Here is an 18,702-nt window from a genome sequence, read left to right as displayed (position 1 = left end):
AGAAATGAAACACATACATATATGTCAAGACTTGCCTCGAGGCCTGCTGTATGTTTCAACCAAATAACCTATTTGTGAAAATGTTCTTTCTCAGCTGTAGAGTTGCATTCCTTCCTTTCGGCAAAGCTGTTCTAATACAGGCACAACACTAGCATGGAACTGACAACGCAAAAAAAAAAAACATAGTCATGCCCATTGCACTAATAGCAAAATAAATCTAATTTGGCTAACTACTGCCCAGTCAGATAATGCTCAGCAGTGATTAAATGTATTGTTGGCATTGGTATTTAGGCGACAACAGGCGACTAGGCTATCCCCACAAAGAGTCGTAGCATATTTCTGGTCGCCGCTGGATTTTTAACGTTGAAAACAAGGTTTGGCACCAATGAGCGTAGCTTGACTTCTCCTGACGTAGGTGCTATCGTAGTTGTTGCCAGGTTAACGTAGGTTGTCGCCTCGTTAACGTAGGTTGTCGCGGGTGCTGACTTTTTTTGTTGTTAAAGTAATGATTCTATTTCATATTTTATGTCGAAGGGGGGTCCAGTCGGCGTTTTTTCGGCGATCTGCTACGACTATGACAGTTGCCAACAGTCGCCTAAAAATAGCCTAAGTGGAACAGGCCCTTTACTCTCAGATAATCTGCTCACCAATGCCCACTTTGGATTTCATCTCATAGTTATACAGCGTGGAAACAGGCTCTTCGGCCAAACTTGCCCACACCGACAAACAAGTCCCATCTACACCAGTCCTACCTGCCTGTGTCTGTCCTATATCCCTCTAAACCTATCCTATCCATGTATCTGTCTAAATGTTTCTTAAACATCACTCGGTTATGTTCATCACAATCTTGGTCCAAACAAGCAATAAAAAAATGAATTCTGCAGGTAAGGTGATTGCCCTTGACCACACATACATCAAGGAGCACTGGAAAATCTGGTCAACAGACATCAAAGTGAAAACACTCCAATGATAGAAATTAAACTTCTCAAAAAGGAAGATGGGCATGTTATTGCAGGTCAATCATCCCATCCCCAGGATATCACTACAAAAATCCTCTGGGCAGCATCCTTGACCCAGTCACCTTCCTTCCATCGTAAGGTCAGAAGCAGAGATGTTTGCTGATGATTGTACTGTGTTCAAGGCAATTCACTACTTCTGAGAAAGCAAAGACATCCAGAACCTTTTGACGGAGGTAAGATCATTTATGAACAGGCCGAAGATGGAGGGTCCTGAAGAACACCTGCTGCTATGTCCTGGAGCATGCGGTAATGAGTAAGGAGTAATCTGAACTGCTCGAACCTGTTTCACCTTTCAAAAAGACCATGAGTTGTCATCCCACAGCTCCAACAATCTGTTCAGTATCACTGCCCAAGTGATAATTTTCCTCAGATTATTTCAATTCATGATTTAGTTATTTCTTGGATGTTAACTATTTTCTATAGAGGAGACTGATGCAAGCTCCTGTTTAAATCATCTGCTAATCCCTTATTGTTCATTAGTCCTCGCACTCACTTTGCTATAATTTTTCAAATACATAAATTCTTAGCGTCTGTTTTTATACCAGGCTAGCTTTACCATGTACTCAAATACTTCCTTCTTCATTAATGGGTTATTAAGTGTTAAGTAACTGTTGACCCGCAAAAATACTAAGCAATTGTTGTTAGCTTATGTGTTCAGTTCTGGGCACCATGTTATAGAAAAGATTTAATAGGAATCTGAGGGGTAACTTTTTCACATAAAGGTTGGTGGGTGTATGGAACAAGCTGCCAGGGGAGGTAGTAGAGGCTGGGACAATCTCAACCTTTAAGAAACAGTTAGACAGGTACATGACTAGGACACGTTTGGAGGGATATGGACCAAGCGCAAGCACGTAGGACTAGTGTAGCTGGGACATGTTATCCAGTGTGGACAAGCTGGGCCGAAGGGCCTGTTTTCACTCTATGACTCTAATGATATATACTAAGAGCATCTAAACACCCACATTGATATTCTCTGACAAGAAAGAACTGGACCAGTCAAATAAATAGAACGGTGACAGCAGCAGGTCAATGGCAGGGTATCCTGTGGTCAGAGACTCACCTCCTGAAATTCCAAAACCTTTCCATCACCAACAAGACAAAGGTCAGAAGTGTGCCTTGATGGCAAATATTTCCAGGTTTAATACTCGCAGGACAAGTCACTTCTCAATTTGCACTCCATTTGCACTACCATGGACAGTGTCACATTAGATGAACTGCCCTGTAGTTAAACGTGAAGACTGGTCCACATCTCAGCAAATCCCAACCCCACAACCTCGGCACCGAGGGCAAGGCGCAAAAGAATATCAGAACCTGCAAAATTCTTTATATCACCATTGTCACTATGACACTCCCACCCTTTCCCTCGCCAGGGATAGGGTGTGCCCATGTTCCTGCTCCAGGGTCAGAGGTCCCACTTGTTCCCTCCCCCCCCCCACCCCACCTCCATCTGATCAGGGATCCAATCTGCTCACTCTGTGGGTTCAGGGATACCTCACTCTGCATATTTCTCGGGGGGGCCAGTGGAACCACTCATGCACTCTGTGCCTGACACAAAGGACAGGAATTGTCTCTCCTGGTCGACTGTCATTTCCTCAATCTATCAGTTGGAGGGGGGCGGGATCCCTCTCCCAGACTCCAGGCATCAGGTGGACCCCCATCCCCTTGACTCAAAGGGGAGAGGGAGGGCCTCTCTCCCTCTCCCCAGAAGATGGAGGGTCACCTGCTCCCCCTACCTCAGGGCACAGGGTTGCATTTTCGCCCTCCCTTCAGGAATGAGGGTCTGTCTCTCTCTCAATCGAGGTGGGGGTGGGGGGAGGCAAGAATCTCACTCCCTCGCTCTCTGGGATGAGGATCCCACTCTCCCTCTATCTGGGGTTGACGATCCCTATCTCTCCAGGGGTGGGGTGAGGATCCCACTCCCTTTTTCTCTGAGGTGTGGTTGACACACACATACTCTCTTTCACTAGAGGTGAGGATCTCTATCTGGGGGTGAGGACCCCCCCCCCCCCCCCCCACCACACACACACACTCTCTCTAGGGGTGAAGACCTCTATCTGGGAGCCCCCTCCCATCCCACACACACAGTCACTCTCTCCCTCCAGGGGTGAGGATCCCACACACACACTCTCTGGGGGTGAAGATCTCTATCTATCTGGGAGTGAGCCTCCCATCCCACACACACAGTCACTCTCTCCCTCCAGGGGTGAGGATACCCCACACACATACACTTTCTCTCTCTCTCTCTCTCTCTCTAGGGGCGAGGATCTCTCTCTGGGTGCAGGCCTGTCAGTCGCAGTGAGCTGAGGAGTGTAAGGAGCTGCCACGTCCCCGAGACCCCCGTGCTGCGGACCAGCGGCTGTCCTTACCGGACTCTCCTGGCCAAGCCGCCGCCTACGTCCCGACCGCGGCCAACATCGTCGCCACTGACACCGGACCCCTGTCCGCGCATGCCCAGTACAGCCGGCGGACGCGAGCTCCTGGCGCGCATGCTCAGTGGTCCTGGCACAGCAGCGCCTGGCGCGCATGCCCAGTGGTCCTGGCACAGCAGCGCCTGGCGCGCATGCCCAGTGTTCCTGGCACAGCAGCGCCTGGCGCGCATGCCCAGTGTTCCTGGCACAGCAGCGCCTGGCGCGCATGCCCAGTGTTCCTGGCACAGCAGCGCCTGGCGCGCATGCCCAGTGGTCCTGGCAGAGGCACTTCCTCGAAGCTCAATGTTGACACAAAAATCTGGAGCAACTCAGTGGGACAGGCAGCATCTCTAGAGAGAAGGAATGGGTGGCGTTTCGGGTCGAGACCCTTCTTCAGACTGAAAGTCACGGGAAAAGGAAACGGGAGAGGGAGAGGGATAGAGAGAGAGATAGAGAGAGGGGGAGGGAGGGACGGCATGCCGGGGCTACCTGAAGTGACATAAATCAAAATTCATACCACTGGGTTGTAAGCTGCCCAAGCGAAACATAAGATACTGTTCCTCCAATTTGCGTTTAGCCTCACTCTGACAATGGAGACCTGGGACAGAAAGGTCAGTGTGGGAATGGGAAGGAGTGTTTGCAAGCCTCGTAGCTCAATCTCCCTATCCCAGGCATCATCCTGGTGAGATGTAGACGTAAGGAATTGCAGATGCTGGTTTACAAAAAAAGACACAAAATGCTGGATTAGCTCAGCGTGACAGGCAGCATCTCTGGAGAGAAGCAATGGGTGACATTTCGAGCAGTGATGGAAAATGGGTGAAAGGGGGTGGGGGGGCTTTTCAGTTTCCAGTTCAGGTTTAATGAGTACTGCAGAAAGATTGGAGTTGTTTATCACTTGATTCAACTGAGACGAAAATGATTTGTTAACTGCCACTGTTAGCACTTGTTAACAGCCAGTAGTTAGCACGTAGTTATACAAAGTGCCACCAATACATCAATCTGCATTCCTCAGTTAATATAGTTGTGTTTTGACCAAGTATTAATGACGCCGCGTTTCCTTGAATAAAATTAACAGGAGAATTTCTTAAAACTTACTGTCATTAAGGGCTCCGGACCGCGAGCACGGGCTTCTTCCTGGTGTGCAGGAACAGTCATTCACCCACGTTATTTTAAGAAGGAACTGCAAATGCTGGAACAATCGAAGGTAGACAAAAATGCTGGAGAAACTCAGCTGGTGAGGCAACATCTCAGCATTTCAACATAATTGTATAAGGGGTAAGAGTGTTGTAAAAACAAGCCTGAAGGCTTTGTGTCTCAATGCAAGGAGCATTCGTAATAAGGTGGATGAGTTGAATGTGCAGATAGTTATTAATGGATATGATATAGTTGGGATCACGGTGACATGGCTCCAGGGTGACCAAGGCTGGGAGCTGAACATCCAGGGATATTCAATATTCAGGAGGGATAGACAGAAAGGGAAAGGAGGTGGATAGCATTGCTGGTTAGAGAGCAGATTAACGCAATACAAAGGAAGGACATTAGCTTGGAGGATGTGGAATCGATATGGGTAGAGCTGTGAAACACTAAGGGGCAGAAAACGCTAGTGGGAGTTGTGTACAGGCCCCCTAACAGTAGTAGTGGAGTTGGGGATGGCATCAAACAGGAAATTAGAAATGCGTGCAACAAAGGTAAAACAGTTATAATGGGTGACTTCAATCTACATATAGATTGGGTGAATCAAATTGGCAGGGGTGCTCAGGAAGAGGATTTCTTGGAATGTATGCGGGATAATTTTCTAAACCAACATGTAGAGAAACCAACGAGAGAGCAGGCTATTCTAGACTTGGTATTGTGTAATGAGGAAGGGTTAGTTAGCAGTCTTGTTGTGCGTAACCCCTTGGGCGAGAGTGACCATAATATGGTTGAGTTCTTCATTAGGATGGAGAGTGATATTGTTAATTCAGAAACAATGGTTCTGAACTTAAAGAAAGGTAACTTTGAGGGTATGAGACGTGAATTGGCCAAGATTGACTGGCAATTAATTCTAAAAGGGTTGACGGTGGATATGCAATGGAAGGCATTTAAAGACTGCATGGATGAACTACAACAATTGTTCATCCCAGTTTGGCAAAAGAATAAATCAGGGAAGGTAGTGCATCCGTGGATAACAAGGGAAATCAGGGATAGTGTCAAAACAAAAGATGAAGCATACAAATTATCCAGAAAAAACAGCCTACCAGAGGACTGGGAGAAATTCAGAGTCCAGCAGAGGAGGACAAAGGGCTTAATTAGGAAAGAGAAAATAGATTATGAAAGAAAACTGGCAGGGAACATAAAAACTGACTGACTGCAAATGTTTTTATAGATATGTGAAGAGAAAAAGATTAGTGAAAACAAATGTAGGTTCTTTGCAGTCAGAAACAGGTGTATTGATCATGGGGAACAAGGACATGGCAGACCAATTGAATAACTACTTTGTTTCTGTCTTCACTAAGGAAGACATAAATAATCTGCCGGAAATAGCAGGGGACCGGGGGTCAAATGAAATGGAGGAACTGAGTGAAATCCAGGTTAGCCGGGAAGTGGTGTTAGGTAAACTGAATGGATTAAAGGCCGATAAATCCCCAGGGCCAGATAAACTGCATACCAGAGTACTTAAGGAAGTGGCCGCAGAAATAGTGGATGCATTATTGATAATTTTTCAAAACTCTTTAGATTCTGGAGTAGTTCCTGAGGATTGGAAAGTAGTTAATGTAACCCCACTTTTTAAAAAGGGAGGGAGAGAAAACGGGGAATTACAGACCAGTTAGTCTAACATCAGTAGTGGGGAAAATGCTAGAGTCAGTTATTAAAGATGGGATAGCAGCACATTTGGAAAGTGGTGAAATCATTGGACAAAGTCAGCATGGATTTATGAAAGGTAAATCATGCCTGACAAATCTTATAGAATTTTTCGAGGATATAACTAGTAGAGTGGATAAGGGGGAACCAGTGGATGTGTTTTATCTGGACTTTCAGAAGGCTTTCGACAAGGTCCCACATAAGAGATTAGTATGCAAACTTAAAGCACACGGTATTGGGGGGTTCAGTATTGATGTGGATAGAGAACTGGCTGGCAGACAGGAAGCAAAGAGTAGGAGTGACCGGGTCCTTTTCAGAATGGCAGGCAGTGACTAGTGGGGTACCGCAAGGCTCAGTGCTGGGACCCCATTACAATATATATTAATGATCTGGATGAGGGAATTGAATGCAACAATCTCCAAGTTTGCGGATGACACGAAGCTGGGGGGGGGGGGGGGGGGGGCAGTGTTAGCTGTGAGGAGGATGCTAGGAGGCTACAAGGTGAATTGGATAGGTTGGGTGAGTGGGGAAATGCATGGCAGATGCAGTATAATGTGGATAAATGTGAGGTTATCCACTTTGGTGGCAAAAACAGGAAAGTAGACTATTATCTGAATGGTGGCCGATTAGGAAAAGGGGAGATGCAATGAGACCTGGGTGTTAGGGTACACCAGTCATTGAAAGAAGGCATGCAGGTGCAACAGGCAGTGAAGAAAGCAAATGGTATGCATTCATAGCAAAAGGATTAGTATAAGAGCAGGGAGGTTCTACTGCAGTTGTACACCTGGAGTATTGCGTAGTTTTGGTCTCCTATTCTGAGGAAAGACATTCTTGCCATAGAGGCAGTACAGAGAAGGTTCACCAGACTGATTCCTGGGATGCCAGGACTTTCATATGAAGAAAGACTGGATAGACTCGGCTTGTACTCGCTAGAATTTAGAAGATTGAGCGGGGATCTTATAGAAACTTACAAAATTCTTAAGGGGTTGGACAGGCTAGATGCAGAAAGATTGTTCCCGATGTTGGGGAAGTCCAGAACAAGGGGTCAGTTTAGGGATAAGGGGGAAGTCTTTTAGGACCGAGATGAGAAAAACATCTTTCACACAGAGTGGTGAATCTGTGGAATTGTCTGCCACAGAATCTAGTTGAGGCTAGTTCATTGGCTATATTTAAGAGGGAGTTAGATGTGGCCCTTGTGGCTAAAGGGATCAGGGGGTATGGAGAGAAGGCAGGTACAGGATACTGAGTTGGATGATACATGACATTTTCGTTCTTTCCCATAGATACAAAATGCTTCTGAAGGGTCTCGACCCAAAAAGTCACCCTTTCCTCCTCTCCAGCTGGTCCTGCTGAATTAATCCAGCATTTTCTGTCGATCCGGCTAGAAACATAACCAGTCTGTGATGCTGGACATATTTGGTGGAAGTGAATACATGTTGAACTCTACTTCAAAAATTAAAAACTACATTGTAAGCTTGAGATGGTGTGCGTGTGCTGGAGGGGCATGGGTTGAAAGATGGACTCGAGTTACTGCGTTAGTTCCATCGCATGCACAAACCCACAGGTGGACAGTGGACATTTCAAAGGTTATTTTATTGGTCACCTACACCTAGGTGTAGTGAAATGCTTCTTGCTAATGCAGCACAGAAAGAAAGAATACAGACATAACAGTAATAAAGAAATTTAAACATTACGAGGGAAGGCACAATGTCCAGTCCCCATCCCATGTCCACCCATAGTCGGGCCTATTGAGGCCTCCACAGTTGCCTTTACGGAGGCCCGATGTTCCAGGCCGTTCTCGCCGGGTGATGGTGCTCCGGCGTCGGGAGAATCCTCTCAGCGGCTTGGGATGCCTGGAACGGCCGCTTCCTTGCCAGAGACCGCAGCTTCCAAAGCCAACAAGGCCGCGCCGGATGGAGCTCCACCGCTGGCGATCTCGGATTTCTTGACCTGAAATGTCAACTGTCAACATTACCCTCAACAGATACTGCCTGATCCGTTCCTTCAACCGATTGTTTCTCATATTCTATGCCCCAAATGTGTGCTCTTTCTTTAAATACGCATATGCTGCCACCTTCAGGGATCGTTGGACAAGTCTGAGCGATAGTGTGGAAACAGGCCCTTAGGCCCAACTTGCCCACACCGGCAAACATGTCCCAGCTACACGAGTCCCACCTGCCTGCATATCCCTCCAAACCCATGCAAGAAAGAAATCCAGATGCTGGTTAAAATCGAAGGTAGACACAAAATGCTGGAGTAACAGCGGGTGAAGCCGCATCTCTGGAGAAAAGGAATGGGTGACATTTCAGGTCGAGACTCTTCTTCAGACTGTCAGGGGAGCTATGCCTGCCACTTTGTAGGATACGTCAATCCCTGTTCCAGGCGTACACTGGCCTTATCCCTGAACTCTACCTCTGCTACATTGACGACTGTATTGCTACCTCCTGCACCCATGCAGAACTCACTTTATCAACTTCACCACTAATTTCCATCCGGCACTCAAATTCACCTGGACCATCTCCCTACCGTTTCTAGATCTCACTGTCTCCATCACAGGCAAGACTATTGACTGACATCTACTGCAAACCGACCAACTCCCATAACTAAGGCACACAAAAATACTGGAGAAACTCAGTGGGTGCAGCAGCATCTATGGAGCGAAGGAAATAGGTAACGTTTCAGGCCAAAACCCTTCTTCAGACTGATAGGGGGTGGCGGGGAGAAGGAAGGAAAAAGGAGGAGCCAGAGGGCTGGGAGGAGACAGCCCGAGGGCTGAGGAAGGGGAGGAGACGGTAAGGGCTAACAAAATTGGGAGAATTCAATGTTCATGCCCGCAGGATGCAGACTCCCCAAGCGGAATATGAGGTGCTGTTCCTCCAATTTCCGGTGTTGCTCACTCTGACAATGGAGGAGACCCAGGACAGAGGTCAGATTGGGAATGGGAGGGGGAGTTGAAGTGCTGAGCCACCATACAGATTATATGCTGTATGCGACTCCCATAACTATGTGTTTAAGAAGGAACTGCAGATGCTGGAAAATGGAAGGTACTGAAGACGGGTTTCGGCCCGAAATGTTGCCTTTTTCCTTCGCTCCATAGATGCTGCTGCACCCGCTGAGTTTCTCCAGCATTGTGTACCTTTGACTCCCATAGCTATCTTGACTACGCTTCTTCCCACCCTGCTTCCTCTAGACTCTATCCCCAACTCCGCATCTGCGCTCAGGATGAGGTGTCCCATACCAGGGCATTCTCATTCTTTAGGAAACAGGGGCTCCCCTCTTCCATTATAGACGAAGCTCTCGCTAGGGTCTCCTTGATATCCGCAGCTCCCTCTATTCGTAACAACCCCCTTGTCCTCACCTTCCACCCCATCATCCGTTGCATACAGCATATAATCCTCCGACATTTTCGCCACCTCCAACGGGATTCCACTACTGGCCACATCTTCCCATCTCCACCCCTTTCTGCTTTCTGCAGACCGTTCCCTCCGTAACTCCCTGGTCAACTCGTCCCTTCCCACCCAAGCCACCCCCCTCCCCGGGTACTTTGCCCTGCAACCTGTCCCTTTACCTCCCCCCTCGACTCCATCCAAGGACCCAGTCTTTCCAGGCTCATTTGCACCTCCTCCAACCTCATCTACTGTTCCAGGTGTAAGATTTTTTACATCCAACCAGGAGAGCTTTGAACAGAAAGTAATGGCTGATTTTATATGGTGCTGACAGTGCTATACAATGACAATCGAGATATGATCCTCAGATGAAACTGTGGTCCAACTCGTGTCATAAGTGATAGGAGCAGAATTAGGCCACTCGGGTGACCCAACATCTACTCCCCCATTCAATCATGGCTGATCTATCTCTCCTAACCACATTCTCCTACCTTCTCCCCATAACCCCAGACACCTGTATCTATGCACCTCATCTTTCATGCCAGCGTGTAGAGAAACATCAAAACCTTTTGCCATCATCCCTCTCCTGGGACAATACACACCAAGGCAAAGCTTGGTATACCAATTAACCATCACTCGCAATTGTTCCATATTTAGGCCAAAAGTACCGCAAGGTAAGGACATTCTGTTGCTATGAACAGATGTCTTAATGAGTGTAAACACTAATATTCAACACTACTTCAGAGATGCACACAAATCTAAAGTAACAATGTTTATTGTTATTCCAGTGTTACAAGGTGACATTCACATGCAGTGTATAAATCAGATTGATGTGTGGCAACTGGCTCTGTTGGTACCTTAAAAAAAAAGAAACAAAAATGAACATTGGAAATTTGACAAGAAATCAGATCCAAAATACAAGGTTGCTGGCCAGCTAGATTACTGACTTTATAATAGATGAGGGGTTGAGCCATTGGGAGAGGCTCGGACTATTTCTTGGAAGCGCAGGAATAGATTGTGCATTTACCCAGAGCAGGGGAATCGAAAACTAGGGGACATAGGTTTAAGGTGATATAGAGGAGAGTGGTGGATATATGGAACAGGCTGGTACCGGATCACATAAAAGGTATTTGGATAGGTACATTGATAGTAATGGTTTAGATATGGGCCCTAACATAAGCAGTTGGGACTAGTGTGGCATCTTGGGCCATTTTCTGCACTGTGCGACCTGCTCAGATGATCAATGTTTGCAAAACACACCTCGTTTATCATGCCAGCGTGACGAGAAGCATCAAAGCCTTTTGCCATCATCCCTCGCCTGGGACAATACTAGACCTGCTGAAACAAACACACCTCCGCTGCTGCCCCCGATGAACTCGCTCCTGCAATTCAATCCTGAAACAGAAATAAATGTCAGGTCACTGCTGGCAATCTTGCTGCACATCCAGTGGTCTTCACACACCAACTCAGTTAGAGCTAATATCAGATAGTCTTCACTGACAACTCAGGTCTTCAGCTCTCATCATAGGCACTTATTGTGAAAGGAAACAAAGCAGGACACTCACCAGGCAATGGTCACAACAGCGACAGGCCGAGACCTGAGGGGAGAGAAAGGTACTTCTGAAATTGGGCTTACAAGGGGCATTTTTAAACAAATAAACTAGCATCAATCATTCAATCATTTCACATTAAAAAGCATAAATTCAACGAAATGAGATTGGAACAGTGTGCCCACCTGTTCATGGATGGTGAAGTCCCGAACTGCATATGGAAACAGAAACGAATCTGCAAAAAGAATTCAAGATAACAATTACATGCACTGCTTAAGAGAATGAACAGAGTTTTATCTTCAGTTAACCGGTGACCCGTAAAGTGATGCATTAATTTAGTCTTTCTGCCCAAGAGAAAAGGCTCATGGACTACCGTTGGAAATCAAATGGCCATTTCTCCATAGGAGAAGGCAATACACATGCTGCTGATTCAAACACCCTCCCGCCAATGTTATCCACCGAGTCAGATAGTTCAAGCATCGACAGTAATATTAATCCTTCAGTGTGCACCTCATTGGATAAAGGGACCACGTAGTTATCAACATTACAATGTGCACCAAAGAGCGTAGCCCCAGAATAATGAAACCAATTAAGAGTAGAATCAGTCATTGGCAGAACCTGAACTGACAATATTTACATAGAACTACAAAGAAAAGACACGATTCGATCATGATCAGTAAACTCCACTCACCTCATGCGGTCCCTAGGCCAAACTCGCTCTGAAACCAAATGCTGGAACATAAAAAGTCGGATTACCTTGGGGCAGGAAACAATTTGTCTCAGCATTTGCATCGCGAGGAACTGTCAGATAAAGGCGAAAGACTATTGATCGTCATCATTATCGGCTGAACTATGAGTTCATCATTCAGTCAACGGACACAAAACTAGTGCAATCACTGAGTTACTCACCTTATAAGCAGGTCCATCTTCAGATAAGTCCATCTGTAAGAAAAATTGTGATAGCCAGAAATGAATTAAAGTTTCTTTGGACAAAAATGTGCACTGAACTCTGGGGCAAGAACAGGTTGCAACAAGTGAAGTTCCTGGGATATATACCACAAACTCAGTATAAAGATTAATGCCACTCAGAAAGACACAGTACCACCAAACCTGTGCTGATCATCTATGGTCGATTTAAGATAATTCTATGGTGCAACCCAGTCACAGGGAGCCGGGTGGTGGAGAGGGAAATTTTAAGTGCTAAAGATTCACCTTAATAGGTTTGTACTGCCCTGAAATTCTGATTTTTAAAAAACATTTTTGTTATTGCAAGCCAAAAATGCTAGAGGCAGTATGTTACATTGTTTAATAGAGTATTATTGCACAAACGTCAGTGGAAGCGACCCAATTTCAATGGCCGACCATTGAAAAATTCAATGCACCTGGGACAATGGTGTCTTATAGTGGGAAAGTTGCATGGAAAAATCTTTTCCTTTCACTTTTCACAAAAATTGATTCTGATTGCAAATTTCCAAAAGTCCCAATCAAAATGATTCTGACCAATTCAACCCATGTAAAATAAGTATTCCCCAACTAATAACTTGCATTATGTCCAATTTGCAGTATGGATAACATGAGTTATAGCAGAACTATATATTGAAATTGATTGTACAACGTAGTAGTGAACAGAATCACACAGCAAATGGTCCATATTATCCATGCTGAGCAACATGCCTATCCTACACACCAGGATTAGGTGCCCCACACCTTTAGGTCTTTCCTAGACAACCACTGTGCAAACTCGCTTTAAACGTCGTACTGTAGTGATAATTGGATAGCGATTAATTTGATAAGGAAAAACATTGACAAGAATTGAGTTGTTAACACGAACAGAATTTTGTTTTGGGTCTGGATTTTCACTTCTATACTCTTTTGCTGCAACTGAAGTTACCTTGTACTGGTTCAGTAATTGTCATATTTCTTTCACTGCATCTCAGAGAGATTCCCATTGTATTTTGATTTGCATCATCAACAGTACAAGCCAAATCCAGAATGCATCTTTGACCAAGTTTCAAATCTAATTTGCATCAGATAAATTCTTACCTCAGCAATAGTAAACATGTTAACTTGACTGCACGTACACCTGTAGAAGAGATGCAGGTTAGCAACTGGGCACAGCATCAGTCATATTTATTGTTAAATCTTATGTGCCTCAGTATCGGTAAAGTGGTGAAAATGTTCATCATTCAACATGTCAAGAGTAGCAAATAAGTGTCATCATTGGCACAATTCAAATATATGTGCAATTATGAAAGATACACATAAAATGCTGGAGTAACTCAGTATCTCTGGAGAAATGGCTAGGTTAAGTTTCAGATTGAGACTCTTCAGACTGACAAAACAAGATGTCAGTACTTGATCTATTCTCTCACCTGCCCAATAACAAAAAAGAAGAATCTTCAAATTCCTCAGACTGCAGTGGAGGCCAGGTGTCACAACCGTGCAGTAGTACCTGTTGCACTGTGCCACCTAACATCTACAAATTAGTGACATGTTCAGACACTGAATGGCCACACACAGTACTGACCAGACTATGGGTTGGACAGGCTTTGGACTCCAACCATTGGACTATGGTTGGACATGTAGTTTCCTTCTGTGGGAAAACTAGAATCTGGATCACAGCTTAAAAGAACAAGCCATATACACAGATTGACAAGATGGGGGGGGGGGGGGGGGGGGTTCAGGAAATCTTCGCAAGGGATAAAAAAATAAAAAAACAGCAATGGATGAGAATGCAGAGTTGAGATCGCTATCTGATGGGTCATATTATTAAAATATTGAACCAGTTCAAACAGCCTTGAACAATGAGAAAGAGGAAACTATTCCCTGGAGCTTGCAGATGAATGTCCAGAGGAAACAAATTAAAAATGACAGCTCCAATCAGCCTACACATGACCAGAAAAGAATCTAGAATATGTAAACACCAGGCAAGCACTATCTGAGGTCAGGACCAAACCCACACCATTGGGAAACTGCACTTTAAATCTAAGATATAACAGTGGCATTATCTCCGATAAGTCCTGTTTTTAATGCAAAGACATGCTGTAGGGATTTGAAGTCCAGCTGTATTTCAGCAAAACTAAAAAGATCCAGTGCTTAAAAACATTAAAAATAATCAATAAAACATCAGCTCCCTATGAGGGCAATGTAATAAAAGCACAAGTTACCTGTTTGGCCAGGCAATGGACAGCGACAAAGGCAGGAGGAATCTAGGAGGGAGCACAAAGTCAGCCGGATGCTTCACACCTTGGCTGCTACCAAGATGCAGGACTAGCCTCATCATAAAGGTTTTCAGAAACAGTCCTGACCACTACTCGTTAATCATCGGCTCGGAGGGCTGGGGCGGCAAATACGGAACCATGCCGTTGGCTTCTGCAGCACCCTACAACAGCCTCCCCTGCTCGCACACCCCACAGCCACTAGCGACAGACATCCTAGATTGAGTACGGCGGCGTCACACCACGTCCAAAAAAGCCCGACTCACTCACCTTTCTGTGAGCTCCGTCCATAGGAAGGCGCAGCACCTGGATGTGGAATTGAGCAGTCTGCAAAAAAGGGGGAAAGCAAAGTCAATCTGAGCCACGAGTAGCCCCTTCGAACCAAGCCGGGCCCTGCCTGCAGTCCTACTCCTCGCATATTGACCCACCACCTCCATCATTCCTCACCACTCCCGCGCAGGGTTTCGTGGGATCCGTAAAGGCACACCAGTCCTTTGATTCTAATTGGATAATAAACCTGTCGCTCATATCTTGAGAAAGCGCTGTGATCCCATTGGCCACAGCGGCCTTGCCCTCACCACCTTATCCTAAGGCGATGGCCTACCAGACTCGGACGTTAGGAGGAAGATGACGGAACTTTATTGCCTTCCCTCACAGTGGGAAACGTTGATTCCGCTGTGGGGGATGTTTATGTTATACTCTATCGTGTATTGTGTTCTTTTTTATTCGTATGGCTGAATGGTAACTCAAATCTCACTGTACCAATTGGTACATGTGACAATAAATGCAACTTGAACTTGAAGTAGGAGCGGGGTTTTACAATAAACATGCCTGATGCTGTATCGAGTTACTAACCCATCGGACCCACAATACATTGGCTGCTTGGCACAGATTCAGATTAATTCTTTTCATCACTTGTCAGTGAGAGAGTTCAAGAATGTCATCACTTCTATGCTTTGAATTCACCAGGCCAAATTGAAAATGCAACAGGCACTCCAGTACACAAATGTAAGTTCACAGAATAGTAGAGAACAGGAGCAGGCACTTTCCTCAAAATGTCTATGTAGACCATGAAGCCAATTTAAACTGCACATATCTGAACAATGTCTACATCCCTCCACCCCTTGCCTGCTCATGTATTTAAAAGCTTTTCAAATACATCACCTCATAGCATGTACCAGGAGCCTACCACTCTTTAAAAAAAGTCTCAAGTCCCCATTAAACCTTCCCACCTCTCGTCTTAAAAGTTATATCCTCGCATTTTCATTGACAACTCAGGACTTCAGCTCTCATCACAGGCACTCATTGTGAAAGAAGACAAAGCAGGACACTCACCATGACGGTCTTTTTTTTGATTTGCATCCTAATATTCCTCTATGGTCAGTTAACTGTTGGAAAAGTTCGATCGAACTACTGCTGCGATTACATGTTGGAATGAGGCAAACAGTCACAACTGCTGCAGCCCAAGGCCTGAGGGGAGAGAAAGATACATTCTGAAACTGGGCTTACAAGGGGTATTTTAAAACAAATAAACCAGCTTCAATCAGTCAAATACTTCTCATCATTACTCAGAGACCTAATTCACACATCACATTGAAGGACAAATTAAGAGCAGAATCAGAATGCTCACCTGTTCAAGGATGGTCAACCGTCCCGATCCACATCTGGAAACAGAAACTGGAATCTGCAACAAGAATGCAGGAGTTATATGCCATGCTGAAATAATTAAATGTTTTTCTTCAGTTAACTGGTGACCTGTGCACTCATTCAGTCCACAGGTTTTCATGAGATGCATCAGTTCAGGCTTTTTGCCCAAGAGAAAAGGATCTTTGACTGCTGATGGAGCAAATCCAATCGCCATCTCAACTGTTTATCTGCTGCACCCAAGACTCCATAAGATCAGGAAATGTTGCAGATTAAAACACCCATCAGCAAAAGCTATCCACGACTTCTCACTAGCCACACACTTACACAGTTCAAGTATTTTAGAAATTGCATCCACAACAAAAACAGGGTCTCATGCCTGTGCACAGCTGCTGTTGGCAGTTTCAAGCTATCCTGGCCAGGCAATCAACTACATGAAGGTACAACTCACCTTCAGCCCATGGATCTTTCTTTCAGTGAACATTTTATCCTGTAAATAGAGACAACAGTTATCAACATGTTTACATGATCGACACAATGCATGCAGAAGAGCAAAACCTCAGAATATAGGAACAAATGAATAGAATCATCCATGATCATATGGCAGAATCATCTTCATCACAGGCTTTACATGAAAAGACACAAGGATAATATATTTTGAAGTTCAGATCCAAGAGAGATCGAGACAGCAGATCATCCCCCCTCGCCTCAGGCCTGGCCACATCCTCACTACCAGGGGCGCCACACAATTAGCAGCCCCGCCAACAGTCTGTCTGTTTATTCGTATTTTTTTGTTATTTTTAGTGCGTTTAAAAAGCTTGTGTGAACGTTCTCCGGTTTGTTTTATGTGGGGGGGGGGGGGGGGGGGGGGGGGAGAGAAAGAAACTTTTTTCTCAGTCTCTTATCTTGCCGGAGATGCGATTGTTTTTCCGGATCGCATCGCCGGTTGCTCTGCGGCCTAAAACCATGGGGATGGAGGCCTGCTCAGACTGACTTTGAGCCACACTGCGGGACTTGAACTTAACTTCAGAGCCGGTCACTTGCCTGGGAAAGCTCCAACCGCGGCTTGCGGACTTTACATCGAGAGCTCGTAGTCTCGGAGAGGCCGAGTGGGGAGCTCCAATGGCGCAGAGGTTCGGACAAGCCCTGACCCGGGGGAGCTGACATCCCTCCCAATGTGGGGAGTTATAGAAACATAGAAAATAGGTGCTGGAGGAGGCCATTCGTTGCGATCATGGCTGTTCGTCCCAAATCAATAACCCGTGCCTGCCTTCTCCCCATATCCCTTGATTCCACTAGTCCGATGAGCCCTATCTGACGAGTCAAGATAGTCTCGTCAACGGAAGGCTTAAGGCCCCCAACCGCGGGAGAACAAAGGGAAAATATTGAGCTTTTTATCACATTTCATCACAGTGAGGAATGTGGAGGAGTCAATGTGGTGGATGTTTATGTTAAAATGTATTTTGTGTGTTCCGTTGCTTTTTATTTGTATGAATGACTTGGCAAATGAAATTCCTCACGTTGCAAAACATACTTGGCTAATAAAGTACTATTGTAAAAAAAAAAAAAAATTATTGTAGGTATTATAGGGTGCAGAACTCATAGCAAAGGGCTACAATCTTTGAAAAGCTTGCCAATTCTAAGCCACTTGACTTAATACCGATCCCACCAGCACACCAATGTCTCTGGAGAGGATTCTTGGGGAAGACTTACTGCATTTGGAAGAGAATTGGCTAACTATGGACAGTTAGGGTGGCTTTGTGTAACTGCAGCAACCCAGACAAACACTCAGGAGTTAACTGTAGCAATTAATTCACCGAAGAGTCAATTTCTCCCTTCGAGCAGGTCCGTTTGGTGGTCTAATGAGTGGATTTGTCATTAAAGCTGTGTTCAACAGTAGATCACCAGATAGACCTACTAGAATCATTTCAAGCTTAACTAGACAAGCAATTATCTACACCCACTGTTTCTTGGCAAGAAACTTAACTCACCTTCCATCCTGGGATCTTCCAATGAGCACCCTGTCCTATAAATAGAGACCATGCAGTTATTGACAAGCCCATCCACACAGTGTGAAACACAGCAGAATGCAGAAACCTCAGATTAATATAACGGGATAGAGTAGAATCAGTGATAATCATATGGCAGAATCATAGACTCATCATAGGTTTCACATTAAAAGCAAAATAAAGCCTGTCCCATCCTCAATCGAGCCTGGAGGGATGAAGGGATTTGATTCAGACACATGAATTCAAAGGACAGCCTGCTACCTCTCTCAAGTACTCAGATCCTAGGAGCAGACATGGCATCCAGGTCTAGCCAATCTGACACAGGGTGTAAATACCTTATCACAAACCCTCTGAACAAAGACAACTACAGATTTTTACTGTAAACCGATGTTAATCTACAAAAATGAACTGCACGTTCCGTTCCTCACCAACTGCTGAGAGGAACATAAACTAGCGAACTACCATACATATTACATACCCAGAACGGGAAACACATTTCAATCCCACTGCCACAATTAGTGAATTCCACTCACCTCAAGGATGCCACAGGCCAGCTTCACACCTGGAACCAAAAAACGCATGGATTACTTGGGGCAGGAAACAATACACATCATAGCATGTGTTGCG

At 45.3% G+C, this 18,702-nt stretch overlaps 1 protein-coding gene and 3 non-coding genes across 6 annotated transcripts in view; all 4 read right to left on the bottom strand.

Moving 5' to 3' along the window:
• The window catches only part of rabgap1l (RAB GTPase activating protein 1 like), a 271,539-nt gene extending 268,025 nt beyond the window's left edge, over positions 1-3,514 (bottom strand). For 2 of the 3 annotated variants that reach the window (XM_033028336.1, XM_033028337.1), the window contains exon 1: positions 3,386-3,499. The gene's annotated coding sequence lies outside the window, so the exon portion shown is untranslated. Of the gene's footprint in view, positions 1-3,385 lie in introns of all 3 variants that reach the window. The other variant, XM_033028335.1, reaches the window with a different exon arrangement.
• An 8,486-nt stretch (positions 3,515-12,000) lies between these two features.
• LOC116978186 lies at positions 12,001-12,078 on the bottom strand. The gene has a single exon (XR_004413413.1). It is a non-coding gene; the product is annotated as a small nucleolar RNA snR60/Z15/Z230/Z193/J17 (small nucleolar RNA).
• Positions 12,079-13,099: 1,021 nt separating this feature from the next.
• LOC116978183 lies at positions 13,100-13,181 on the bottom strand. The gene has a single exon (XR_004413411.1). It is a non-coding gene; the product is annotated as a small nucleolar RNA SNORD79 (small nucleolar RNA).
• A 171-nt stretch (positions 13,182-13,352) lies between these two features.
• On the bottom strand, positions 13,353-13,430 carry LOC116978181. The gene has a single exon (XR_004413410.1). It is a non-coding gene; the product is annotated as a small nucleolar RNA SNORD24 (small nucleolar RNA).
• Between the last annotated feature and the right edge of the window lie 5,272 nt (positions 13,431-18,702).

This window comes from Amblyraja radiata, chromosome 10, assembly GCF_010909765.2.
Source record: "Amblyraja radiata isolate CabotCenter1 chromosome 10, sAmbRad1.1.pri, whole genome shotgun sequence".
Lineage (NCBI taxonomy): Eukaryota > Metazoa > Chordata > Chondrichthyes > Rajiformes > Rajidae > Amblyraja > Amblyraja radiata.
The sequence above is the reverse complement of the archived record's forward strand: the minus strand, read 5'-3'. Positions and strand labels throughout refer to the sequence as shown.